The sequence below is a fragment of the Salvelinus sp. IW2-2015 genome, linkage group LG11, assembly GCF_002910315.2.
Source record: "Salvelinus sp. IW2-2015 linkage group LG11, ASM291031v2, whole genome shotgun sequence".
Lineage (NCBI taxonomy): Eukaryota > Metazoa > Chordata > Actinopteri > Salmoniformes > Salmonidae > Salvelinus > Salvelinus sp. IW2-2015.
In genome coordinates, this window is record NC_036851.1 from 11,011,534 (window position 1) to 11,020,765 (window position 9,232).

The window sequence follows — 9,232 nt, forward strand, 5'->3', positions numbered from 1 at the left end:
CAATTCCAATCAGTCAGTAACAAACACTTAAAGACATACGACATACTGGCATAAGTCTACAGCAACAGAGTAACTGCTGCAAACATTCATGATGAAAGGGATTGAATTAAAAACTATTGTATGAAATAGTGTTAGAGCACAATATTGGAGTGAATGTATGGTGTTCCTAACCTTACACAAAAGCTTTATTATAATTCACAAATGACAGACGTCTGCTTCCTTTCAGTAGCTAATCTGCATTTTCTAATAGGTGATGTCATTTCAGTTCATTGAAGAGCTTGTGAATAAACGCTCTCCGATGTAATTCATTTTCATCTGAAACGTCATGAAAAAAGAATCATTTGAACGATATGGACGCGAGAGTCAATGGTTTTGTCATTTGCATTACAAGCGGTGGGTTCTGTGTCACGAGAAAATGAAAAGATGCATTAAGGTGCTTCGGGGTGTAAACTGTATCCAAGTCTTTGCCGATTCCGGGACATTGCTCTGTCAGAGAATKAATCACAATCTGCTCCATCCCTCCTTTTGAGAATATAGCCATCTATCAAAGCCTTCACTCATCCTGATCTCTCTCACATCACTCACTATTCGCGCTCACCACTGYGCTACTCTCCTTTAAAACTTCAAAAATGTGAATTTGCTTGATTGTGTGGGGAAATGATTGAAGATCATACTTTTCCATATTCTTTGTGGATATTTACAGGGCACTGTCCAACCTATCCAGTCTAAGCAACAATGAGGAGAATGACAACTTCTTAGAACTGTCAATGTTGCCTGTGCCTCATATACAAGGAGTTCTATGAATTTCGTTTTCCCCCTCTCTGTATCACTCTCAGTTCCACGTAGTACATAGGCTAAAGGGGAATGGGAACAATACAGGCGGCATGGTAGAAGCCACTAAACCAGCGAGATCACACCAGATAGACTTCAGCATTCAACGTTTGTCCGGGTCCCCAGGACGTCGGGAGATGCCTTCAATACAGTCCACTAGAGGCAACTTGAGCATGTATTACCATCTAGTAGGCTCGAGGTTTGCTAGGGCGTTTCGGCTCCGAGGATCGTGGGTTCAATCCCAGTGCTAGGCACTCATTAAAAATGTTTTCTGTTTTAACCTGATCCCTTACCTTAACTAGTCAGACTTAATGCCTAAACTCAACCGTCAAGCTTTTTATGCTTAACTGTCAAGTTTTGTCTGTTTTAACAACCTTACCCCTTACCTACTTTCACTTCCCCCATAGACGTTTATCCCTCTGGACAAATGTTGAATTCTGAAGTGACACTGTGAAATCCTGTTGACTAAACAGGCATCTGCCTGCAGCAACGCCAACAMCTGGTGCGTGCGTGGAACTGTCCATGTGGCCTTGGTGCTGAATCGTMTTCCGATCTTGCGGTGCTGTCCATGGTGCTGAATTGTTGTGTAGTGCACGCATGTGTTCCTAGTGCTGAATTGTGGTCCGACCTTCATATATATCACCGTSCATTGCTGTCAATGGTGCTGAAATGTTTATTGAATTTGGAGAACCTACAGGTTAGTGATAGCAACACMTTGGCTACACGGAACAGCAGGCTAAGTCATGTTTCAAGACCTTGATGATTCATGGCCTGTGAAATGAAGATGAACATTTTTTATGATCTCATATTAACAGACTTGGAGTACAGTCATCCAAAAAGAACACAACAGCTGACCTCCTCTCTGTATGTCAATGTCTTTAATGCTCTGGGTTAAGTAGGGTCAATTATGTAATATGTTAGCATTGGATCATGAAATAGTCATGGATACATTGCACATGTTAAGTTTACATGTAACTCTTATCATTATCATTATTATTATTTATGATGTGAACTGGTACTTCACTAAATGATGTTGAGTGCAGTGGCAGTCAGTGCCGTCTAAGATCAGGGAGGACGATCATTTTTTTATGAGCTTGGCCTTATTTCTATTACAGCATATTGGATGACTCTCATTCATAKTCCATTCACTCAGCTTAATGTCACATTGATAGGTTTAGGCTACTACATGATACTCAAACCTTCCCTGTATCCACCATGAGGTTGCTACAACCTAGCCTATGAATGAAAGTTTACAACGTAGGTGCACAGGTCGAGAGAAAAATATGAGTATTCAAGRTGAAAGACAGTGACATATTCAGAACTGCCTTGCACRCTCYTGCCTGCATCTAGCTGATCTAGGGTGTAATCATAAGTCCAACARTAGCAAACGAGAGTTTCTATTGGACAAATTCAGGTATGTTYATCCCCATTTTGTTACGTTTGTTTCCGTTTAAGATTTGTTTTTCAACAGAATCGGCGGAATGAATACACCCCTGTCACACCCAACATAGTTCACTTTCACAGCAGCCACATACAAACAGCATGATCATTTTGCTCATTGTAGAATTCTTTCTCTCATCTACACCCTCTCCTCCTCTTACCTTTTCCCTTCGCTTGTGGACTTCAGTGCACAACACATCAGCTGACTGTGACCATGCAAAAAAAACTTTCCAAGCCAAATCTTCATATCATAACCTCTAACCGCTACACACAGCCTACATTGCTGTCACCATATTAGCTAATGTCATAGTCAACATTGCTACTATGACTAACACGTTAGTAAACCCGCTACAATCGTGAGGTACAGTGTACAGTCAGCAAGCACTTTAGTAGTTACACCCGCAGGCCCCCGGTGCCAATAAACTAATAAAACATTCGCTAGCTAAGTGAAAGTGAAAGAGCAAAAAAATACAATGAAATATAGCTAGCTCTCTCTCTCTATCTATCTCTCTCTTGCTTCTCCGTAATTTGTACAGAAATTAATTTGCTCAAAACTGTTCAACTATTGTCTTTCTCTCTCTTTGAGTCAACTACTCACCACATGTTATGCGCTGCAGTGCTAGCTAGCTGTAGCTTATGCTTTCAGTACTAGATTCATTCTCTGATTCTTTGATTGGGTGGACAACATGTCAGTTCATGCTGCAAGAGCTCTGATAGGTTGGAGGACGTCCTCCGGAAGTTTTGATAATTACTGTGTAAGTCTATRGAAGGGGACTGGAACCATGAGCCTCCTAGGTTTTGTATTGAAGTCCCAGAAGAGGATGGAAACTAGCTGTCCTCCGGCWACACCWTGGYGCTACCCTACAGAGTGCTGTTGAGGCTACGGTAGACCTTCATTTCAGAACAGTGTGTTTTAATCAATTATTTGGTGACGTGAATATATTTAGTAAAGTCTTACTTAAAAAGGATAMATTTTTTGTCTCACTATTTTTATTTTTATGAAATTCACTGAGGAGGATGGTCCTCCCCTTCCTCGGAGGAGGAGCCTCMMCTGGTTGAGTACCACGTACATCCATCGCATTAAAATTTTGACCTTTTAACAATGAAAAGCTGACTGTTTTATAGGTAATTYTTTCCATCTGAGCTGTGTTCATTTCCAGACATCATTAACCAAAATATGATTTTATCCAAAATAGATATCCCAAAATCTGATTTGTTGATTGCTGAGTACATGTATGCACTGTCTGAGTGCAAATGCTATACGCCTGAGTTATTGTGTCTGTGTGTATGCCTCCATGCCTGCTCCTTCCTAACTGGGTTTGCAGAGGTAAATTGAGTGTATGACTGCATATAATTTACTCGGAGAACAGACCCATTTCCCTCTGCCTGCCTGCTTGGTCAAACTAATTCAATGCAACAGTAGCAGCACAAAATCCATACCAGTACATTTCACMTCAAGAAGGAAACTGGTTGCCTGGTAACCCAACACAGTTGGTTACCCCAACACACCTTAAACCACATAACTAACCCCAACATGACTGTGGAGTCTAAGTCAAAATAACAACCAGGCTGGATAACACATAGCCAATGTGGCTAATGCCTGGGATAGCCATCTCATTTGGCCGGTAATGGCAGGACGACACACTGGCTGTCGCTGTGATGAATTCTGCTTATTTGATGTGAATCTCCAGCAGGGTCAGAGTTCACCGTTAGATCAGCCACAGCAGTTAGACCTCAATACTCTGATATGATCCATGCACCATTTCCAAAAGTAACAACCTGGCTTTAATATATAACAATCCCTTCACACACCATTAAACGGGCCTCAGTGTTCATGTCATTATCGATTCTCAAAGGCTACATGGGCTGTGAACGTTCCAGATGCCCTTCAGAGATAACAGTCCACATCAGTCTTATTATGGGCTGTGATGCTTAGAGAAGGCTTTCCTCTGTACAATGGTAAATCAACCATAATCATATTCATCTCATCCTACGTTTACACTAACCAAAACGGAGTTTTAGCAATAACATACTTGTCATGTGACAACCTTCACAGCTAGTTGCTTAGGTTAAGTTTCAGTTGAGTTTATTCATGCTGTACATAATGGCAGCTAAGCACCGAATTGCTGTGCACAGTACTACCGTAATGTTTTAGCTAATACAGAGATGTAATTACACTATCCTTTAGATGGGACATCAGCCAAAGATTCTGTTGAAAAAACATTGGAGATCTAAGTAGTGAGGTACTTAAAGCTTAGTGCTCCGATTCGTCCTTCCCAGATCTAGTTTGGCGTTATTTCAGTATGGCATTAAAAGAGCTGTATATTTCAGCTTGGCCTTAAGAGCAGTATCAAGGTGCACATCAGGAGAGGGGAAGTGACAGAAATGCTGTGATCCTCATTAAAATTCACTGAAGAGACTAAGGTTTAGCAAAACATTATCACTGCTGATGAACTGCGGGTCACAGCGAGACTGGGGATTTTCCATGCGTTTTGGTCCCGTGTTTGATTTTACAAGCATGTTAACTCTAGATATGGTGTCTCGCTGAGGCAGTAATTATTGGTAATGAGTCTAATTGTGCGGAGTGAGGCTAATGGTTGTGTCTGACTCTACCATATCCTAACAACACTCCCCTGAACCAGTACCATAGTATTATGGTGGTGTAGCAGATGGCTAAGTTACCATCGTTACTGACTTCCTGAGACATGAAGTAGTGCTGCCCCTGATCGCTAACACATTGGCTTGTAAAGTATGTTCTGGCGTGGTGTGGGTTCGAATCCCAGGTCCGCGGGGGCTGGGTTGGACCGTATTATACATAAAGCCATAAGAGTTCCCTATAGGGTTATCTGATTCAAGGCCACTATAACAGGATTGCCCTCTGATAAGAGGGCTGTTGTTTCAGACCATATCAGTACCTTTGAGACATCAACAAACATCTTGGGGTCAGAGACATATACAGTTGAAGTCAGAAGATTACATACACCTAGCCAAATACATTTAAACTCAGTTTTTCACAATTCCTGACATTTAATCCTAGTAAAAAATTCCCTGTCTTAGGTCAGTTAGGATCACCACTTTATTTTAAGAATGTGAAATGTCAGAATAATAGTAGAGAGAATGATTTACTTCAGCTTTTTATTTCTTTCATCACATTCCCAGTGGGTTAGAAGTTTACATACTAAATTATATTTGGTAGCATTGCCTTTAAATTGTTTAACTTGTGTCAAACGTTTTGGGTAGGCTTCCACAAGCTTCCCACAATAAGTTGGGTGAATTTTGCCCATCCTCCTGACAGAGCTGGTGTAACTGAGTTAGATTGTGTAGGCCTCCTTGCTCGCACATTGCTTTTTCAGTTCTGCCGCACAAATGTTGTATAGGATTGAGGTCAGAGCTTCGTTGATGGCCAATCCAATACCTTGACTTCGTTGTCCTTAAGCCATTTTGCCACAACTTTGGACAGTATTGCTAGGGGCATTGGTCCATTTGGCAAAACCCATTTGCGGACCAAGCTTTAAGTTATGACTGATGTCTGTGAGATGTTTGCTTCAATATGTCCACATAATTGTCCTTCCTCGTGATGCGCATCTATTTTTGAAGTGCAACAGTCCTCCTGCAAACAAAGAGACCCCCAACATGATGCTGCCCAACCCCCATCTTCACGGTTTGGGATGGTGTTCTTCGCTTGGCAAGCTTACCCTTTTTCCTCCAAACACAACAATGGCCATTATTGGCTAAACAGTTCTTTATTTTTGTTTCATCAGACCAGAGAACATTTCTCCAAATAAGTACGATTTTGTCCTCATGTGCAGTTGCAAACCGTAGTCTGCTTTTTTAATGGCGGTTTTTTGGAGCAGTGGCTTTCTTCCTTAGCTGAGTGGCACTTTCAGGTTATTGTCGATATGGGTCTTGTTTTAGCTGTGGGATATAGATACTTTGTATCTGTTTCCTCCAGCATCTTCACAAGGTCCTTTGCTGTTGTTCTGGGATTGATTTGCACTTTTCGCACCAAAGTWCGCTCATCTCTAGGAGACAGAACGTGTCTCCTTCTTGAGTGGTATGATGGCTGCGTGGTCCCTTGGTGTTTATAGTTGTGTACAATTGTATGTACAGATGAACGTGGTACCTTCAGGCGTTTGGAAATTGCTCCCAAGGATGAACCAGACTTGTGGATGTCTAAAACTTTGGCTGATTTCTTTTGATTTTCCCATGATGTCAAGCAAAGAGGCACTGAGTTTGAAGGTAGGCCTTGAAATACATCCACATGTACACCTCCAATTTACTCAAATTATGTCAGTTAGCATATCAGAGGCTTCTAAAGCCAAGACATCATTTTCTGGAAATGTCCAAGCTGTTCAAAGGCACAGTCAACTTAGTGTATGTAAACTTCTGACCCACTGGAATGATGATACAGTGAATTATAAATGAAATAATCTGTCTGTAAACAATTGTTGGAAATATTATTTGTGTCACGGACAAAGTAGATGTCCTAACCGAGTTGCAAAACTATAGTTTGTTAACAAGACATTTTTGGAGTAGTTGAAAAACTAGTTTTAATGACTCCAACCTAATTGTATGTAAACTTCCGACTTCAACTGTAGATATGTTATTATATGGCTCTACATGGGGTGTGTCAAGTTCAAAACATGAAACGCTTGATAGATGTGGCTGGTTAGAGATTCCAGAATTGGGCCTGGTCGCTAATCGACCAATAAACAGCATAAAGGGAGACGCTCCAGCCTCTAACTAATGTTTTTCTCCTGTTCCACTGACCAGAGTGATGCTCTGTTTGCCCTCATCACGCCTCAGCTCAAGTCCTGCCTGCCCATCGACATTATGGACAATTTCCCTTATAGATGTCCCACATTACTCTTGTGGGCAATGAGCCAACTAATAGTCAATGAAGGCATGTCATACAGATAATGGCCTCTCAGGGTATCACCAATAGGCTATTAGATAATACTAATATTACCTAGAACTACAAGACGAATGTCTGCAGATAGCTTCCAAAAGCTGGCGTTTGAGTCACAGCTAGGGCCAAAAGGAATTGTAGTTCAGTCAGTCAAATAGCACTATCCTCCACATGCTCACTCGTCGGTGCTAGTAGCTGTGCTGACCAGAAAATGCACCTCCGAGTCGCTAGTGTGACACGTGATGTCGTAAGACTAGCTGTGTGCGATTGGACATGTAGTTGTGCCTAGATGTGTGTGTGTGTGCACGCCTCCTGCGCAAAAGTCCCAAGCCGACGTGCCGTGCCTCAACCCAACACACTGTCGTGTGTGTGGTCCGAGCCGACATGTCTCTGCTGTGGCTGTGGTCAGTGTCTCGAACGATGTGCATCGTGGTTGTTGTGTGTGTGTCCAACAGCGTCGCACACCAGCGCCCATCGACTCATCATCAGCGGATGTACGACCACACAACCAAGATCAGTCCGGAAGCACCTTCGGCCAGACACACGAATACTCGGCCTGTGTGAATACCTTACTTCTAGCCGACGGCCCGGCAAGCACCACACCAAGCCTAGTCTTGTGGTGTGGTTGAACACTGTTTAGCAAATTGTCCCATTGTGCCAGGCTATATCCGATGGCGCTCAGGGATATCATTAGTCACAGCGTGCTCCCTCTCATTAAATGGCCCAGTCGCCATGGCAGCCTCACAAAGGCCAGCCCCTCCCCCCAGCGCATGGAGAGTGACAGGCCAATTAGAGCAGGGCGCAGTGACATGCAGTCTGCCGTGATTACAGCTCTAAGGAGAGGAGAGCCACGCAGAGGAAAAGCACGCACCAGCATGCCTCTCTACAGATCCCTCTGTCTCCCTCCAAACAAGCACAGTGACTGTCGGTGTGCCGGCCAGACCCTGGAGGCTGGAGGTTATGTCTGCTGAGAGAGTAAGCAGGGCACCCTCATCCTTCTATTAACACTCCCCACCTGTCTGCTGCCATCAGGAGAGTTTAGCTAGGTTTCCTGCAGAGAGAGGGAGAGCAGTAATTAACTACAGTACTCAAAACACGCTGTGAAGCAGATCCTGTAGGTAAGTGGGTAACTGTCAAATTTTGGGAGAATTGTGGCTTTTGACGATAGAGGCACCAAATTTCACACACAGATAGGGAAAGTCCTTAGAAGTGTTTTAGCTATAGAGGCATGGCAGATTGTTAATATTACCCCCCTGGTGGCCATTTCTCTTTTTCTTTTTAAGGACTTCAGGAGATGTTTCCAGTGGTTCTGTGTTTCACCTGTGAGGTGGCCATTTTGTTGTGTCCATGGAGACAGACGAGGAGAGTGAAAAGACCCCTCGAATCAGACCAATGAGGAGATGATCACAGAGAATATTTCACATAGTCATTCATACTCATGCAGATTTTTCGTCTCACACACTGGACACTATAAAAACCGAAAACAGACACACCTACGCACTGACACGCCCACACATACACAGACAGCAGAGCAGAGGGCAGCTCCTCCGGGGCTATTCTGAAGCAAGCAGCAGAGTTAAACGGCACTTTAAGTTTTTTTTGGTGGGCCACAAAAGAGAAACGAGGAGAAAATAAAAGAACATTCTGTCTGGGTAGATGGAGCCATTGGTCTCTCTCTGCGTACATCTTTGTGTTTCTGGGTAAACGGATCACTGCTTTTTGATAATAAAAGACACAGAAAAATATATATCATTTTCTCCAGGCAATGCTCTGCTCACACTGACCCCAACACAAACAAGGATGCCGGACAAAAAGCTGGGAATTCATCTTACATTTGTACTGAGTGTTCCTTAAGAATAAAGCTGCATCCATTTGCCAATTCTTCTCTGTTACTTATAAGTAAAGAGGGGTATTATTTTCCCTTTACCCTGAGGACATGGGGGAGGGAGGGAGAGGAGATATGGAATGCAGTAACTGAGTAATGAGTTAATAGCTGGTAAATTATCTGTGCGGAGGGAGAGGGAGAAAAGAAACGGAAGTAAAGCTATAAGC